General features: G+C 42.4%; 1 long non-coding RNA gene across 1 annotated transcript; it reads right to left on the bottom strand.

The window, feature by feature from the left end:
- Positions 1 to 219: 219 nt before the first annotated feature.
- Positions 220 to 3,831, bottom strand: LOC138615251 (uncharacterized). The gene is made up of 3 exons (XR_011310495.1): positions 3,699 to 3,831; positions 3,531 to 3,590; positions 220 to 238 (listed from the first exon to the last, which is right to left on the bottom strand). It is a non-coding gene; the product is annotated as an uncharacterized lncRNA (long non-coding RNA).
- Positions 3,832 to 4,629: the final 798 nt, after the last annotated feature.

Below are 4,629 nucleotides of genomic sequence, written 5' to 3'. Positions count from 1 at the left end.
ACAAAGGAGCAGATAGCGGTCCCGCTGCCGGGTTGTTGTCCTCCTACGGCCCCCTCCACGTCTCCTGGTGGACCGGCCCGTCTCCCGGTATGTCCTCCGTGCTCTTGACACTGTGCTGACAGACACAGCAAACCTTCTTGCCACAGCGTGCATTGATGTGCCATCCTGGATGAGCTGCACTACCCGAGCAACTTCTGTGGGTTGGAGACACCTCATGCTCCCTCTAGTGGTGAGGACACTGGCAAAATGCAAAAGGGACAAAAATCATCCAGAAAGGACGAGGACAGAGAAATGGTCTGTGGTCACCACCTGCAGAACCGTTCCTTTATAGGGTTGTCTTGATGATTGCCTCATTTCCACCTGTTTGTTCCATTTGTACAACAGCAGGTGAAACTGATCCTCAATCAGTGTTGATCCTAACTGGACAGCTTGATTTCACAGAAGTGGGATTGACTTGGAGTTACATTGAGTTGTTTAAGTGTTCCCTTTATTTTTTGGAGCAGTGTATTATTCATCATTAATAGAGGACAACAAGAACAAACCCAGGTTTCTTTTCATCACTGTAGCAGGCTGACAAAGAGTCACAGTTCTGTTGAGTCCTCTATTCCTTCAGCTCTCAGCAGTAATGACTTCATTAACTTCTTTACTAATCAAATTCTTCCTATCAGGGAGAGAATCGGGCCGACCCTTCCTGCCACCATCACTGATGTGATGTTAAACATAGCAGCCCTGAAAGCAACTGTAGGACCAGATGTAAACTTGGAACATTTCTCTCCTGTTGAGCTCTCTGAGTTAACTAGAATTATTTCTTCATCTGGATCCTCTAGCTGTCTGTTAGATCTCATCCCAACTAAACTTTTTAAGGAAGTCTTCCCTTTAATTAATACTTCCATATTAGATCAGATCAACCTATCTATTGTAACCGGCTATGTACCGCAGGCTTTTAAAGTGGCTGTAATTAAACCTTTACTTAAAAAGCCGACTCTTGGTCAGCTGTTTTAGGAAACTACAGACCAATTTCCAACCTGATGTTTATTTCTAAAATCCTTGAAAAAGTTGTTGCAAATCAACTTTTTGATCATTTACAAAGGAATAATCTGTTTGAAGATTTTCAGTCTTTAGAGTTCATCATAGCACAGAAACAGCTCTGGTGAAAGTTACTAACGACCTTTTATTAGCCTCAGATAATGGACTCGTCTCTGTACTTGTTCTTCTGGACCTCAGTGCTGCTTTTGATACGATTGATCATACGATCTTATTACAGAGATTAGAAGATGTTATGAGGATTAAAGGAACTGCATTAGACTGGTTCAAATCCTACTTATCAGATAGATTCCAGTTTGTCCATGTCAACAATGAGTCTTCCAGACAAACAAGAGTTAGTTATGGAGTTCCACAAGGCTCAGTGTTAGGCCCAATACTTTTTACTTTGTACATGCTTCCATTAGGAGATGTCATCAGGAAGCACTGCATCAACTTCCATTGTTATGCAGATGACACTCAGCTATATCTTTCTATAAAACCAGATGAAACTAATCAGTTAGTAAAACTTGAAGCCTGTCTAATAGACATAAAGGCCTGGATGACCAAAAACTTCCTGCTTCTAAATTCAGACAAAACAGAAGTTCTTGTACTTGGTCCTAAACACCTCAGAAACTCTTTCTGTAATCACTTAGTTACTCTAGATGACGTTGTCTTGGCCTCCAGCAAAACTGTGAGGAACCTTGGAGTCATCTTTGATGAGGATTTGTCCTTTAGACACCATATAAAGCAAATCTCCAGAACTGCCTTCTTTCATCTACGTAATATTAATAAAATCAGGAAAATCCTTCCTCAGCGTGACGCAGAAAAACTCATTCATGTGTTTGTTACTTCTAGACTAGATTATTGTAATTCCTTGTTGTTAGGATGTCCACATTACTCATTAAAAACCTGCAGCTGATCCAAAATGCTGCAGCAAGAGTACTGACAGTATTTAACAAGAGAGATCATATTTCTCCAGTTTTAGCTTCTCTTCACTGGCTTCCTGTTAAATCAAGAATAGAATTTAAAATTCTCTTGATGACTTACAAAGCTCTACATGACCAGGCTCCATCATATCTTAGAGATCTTATAGAATCTTATATAATCCTAGCAGAGCATTTCTCTCTCAGTACGCTGGTCTACTTGTGGTTCCTAGAGTTTCCAGAAGTAGAATGGGAGGCGGAGCTTCAGTTTTCAGGCTCCTCCCCTGTGGAACCAGCTCCCAGTTTGTGTTGGAGGGGCAGAAACCCTCTCTAGCTTTAAGATTAGACTCAAAACGTTCCTTCTTGATAAAGCCTATAGTTAGGGCTGGCTCAGGTAGACCTGAACCAACCCTTAGCTATGCTGTTATAGGCCGAGGCTGCTGGAGGACCTCGTTACATGCTGAGCTTCTTTTCTTTCCTCCTACTCTTTAACTGACTCATACCTCACCATCTTCTTCTCTCATAGTTTCTTCTTATTATCTGTTGTCTCCATTCAGTTCCTTCGCTCGTGTAGTTTCTCTTCTTTCTTTTCCAGATGTCCCGTCATGGAGCTGCATGTCTCTGCTCTGCGCTTGTCATCTCCACCAACAGTTCTTCTCTTCTATCTCTATGCTGTCCTTTTCTCTCTCTGCTCTCCTCTCACCCCAACCGGTCGAGGCAGATGGCCGCCCACCTCTGAGCCCGGTTCTGTTAACAGATGGTCCGCCCCCCTCTGATCCTGGTTCTGTTAACAGATGCTCCCCCCACCTCTGAGCCTGGTTCTGTTAACAGATGCTCCGCCCACCTCTGAGCCTGGTTCTGTTCACAGATGCTCCGCCCCCCTCTGATCCTGGTTCTGTTAACAGATGCTCCGCCCACCTCTGAGCCTGGTTCTGTTAACAGATGCTCCACCCACCTCTGATCCTGGTTCTGTCGGAGGTTTCTTCCTGTTAAAGGGAGTTTTTCTTTCCTCTGTTGGAGGTTTTTCTCCCTTAAAGAGGAGTTTTTTCCTCCTAGCTTATGTAGTAATTGTTGAATTGTTGGTTTCTCTGTATAATATTGTAAAGTCTTGCTGTAAGGACTTTAATGTGTTAAGTGCATGAAATAACCTGTGTTGTGATTTGGCGCTATATAAATAAAATTGAATTGAATTGATCTCTGTTGTGTTTCTGTCCTCTGATCTTTGTGTTTCTGTCCTCTGATCTCTGTGTTTCTGTCCTCTGATCTCTGTGTTTCTGTCCTCTGATCTCTGTGTTTCTGTCCTCTGATCTCTGTGTTTCTTCCCTCTGATCTGTTGTATTTCTGTCCTATGATCTCTGTTGTGTTTGTGTCCTCTGATCTCTGTGTGTTTCTGTCCTCTGATCTCTGTGTCTTTACATCAGTTTGAGTTGGGTTTTTAACTGACCCCTTTTGAATCATGTCAAACATTTTGGTCCCATGAACACCTCTATGTCGATCATTTAGGTCATTTTAGTCACATTCAAGCTGCAACTGAGGTCACTGTTACAAGTCAAAGAAGTTCTGAGGGGAAATAAAAACACTCACGCAGCTCAACGTGTGGATTCAGAGTCTGTTTCTTCTGCTTATCTGCTGAGTCAGCATCCTCTGCACAAAACAGTGACACAAGTTAAGCATTATACCTCTAGAAGAGCATCTACAAGCTTTAACTCTTCAGTGAATTAGTCTTTTCGACCAGTGGACCCAGACACCTACTGAGGGGTTCAGTGTCGGTGCTGCTGCGACTCTGCTGCGACGACACCGACTCGCTGGGCCTGGCAGGGCTGCTCTTCACCCGATTCTCTCCACCACTGAGGACCAGACAGAAAAATACAAATCAAGTCACTTTTCGCTGCATATTAAACTACCTGATTCTTCTTCATTTCTGTTTTGTAATAAAACTAATGCACGTCCAAACACGCTTGTTTATTTCCTTTGCTTTGTTGATTTTGTTGTTCCTGCTAATTTGCAGCTAAAACAACTATTACCATCTATACACACAACAAATATGATACATAAAGAACATGTTTCTTAAGAAACGTTCTTGGTAGATGTTATTTAAATGACCTGCACAAGTACTGTTGTTTTTGGTCACTTGGAGGCAGCGGAAAATACATTGTGAACACAACAATGACATCACTTCCTAAGTGTTGAGCTTGTTAGCAAACAATTGCTTATTCACTCTTCAAACAACTACAGAAGAACATTAACAATCATTTGGAGTCATGTTTGTGTCCATCAGAACCCATTATTCATTCTCTTTCAGCTATGTTTTTGGTCTCCACCAGCTCCTGAGGGAATTATCTGAGGGTCCTTTTAAATCCTGCAGACACAAAGAAGTATTATCATCTTGTCCCCAGACACATATATCTAATATTTAATTTCTGGCTTGTTAGATGTCGTCTGTGAAGATTCTCATCATCTAGCTCAGTCCAAGTGTTATCCGAAGGCAAATGGACCTGCCTGAATTTCTTGAAGACGTCTCCCCTCGCATCCAAAAGGCTTCTTGAACTCTAACTCACTTGAGGGGAGTTCCTGGCTTTTAACCTCTTGTGTGGTCATTACCACCTTCCCAGTTATTGAGGTCACATGTGAGACCCAGCCGGCTCTGCCGAGTCACTGCGGTCACAATCATAGACGTACATAC

The sequence above is a fragment of the Brachyistius frenatus genome, unplaced genomic scaffold (assembly GCF_029030835.1).
Source record: "Brachyistius frenatus isolate BFR_SWC_R1_liver_20210118 unplaced genomic scaffold, ASM2903083v1 Contig_825, whole genome shotgun sequence".
In the NCBI taxonomy this organism is placed as follows: Eukaryota; Metazoa; Chordata; class Actinopteri; family Embiotocidae; genus Brachyistius; species Brachyistius frenatus.
The sequence above is the reverse complement of the archived record's forward strand: the minus strand, read 5'-3'. Positions and strand labels throughout refer to the sequence as shown.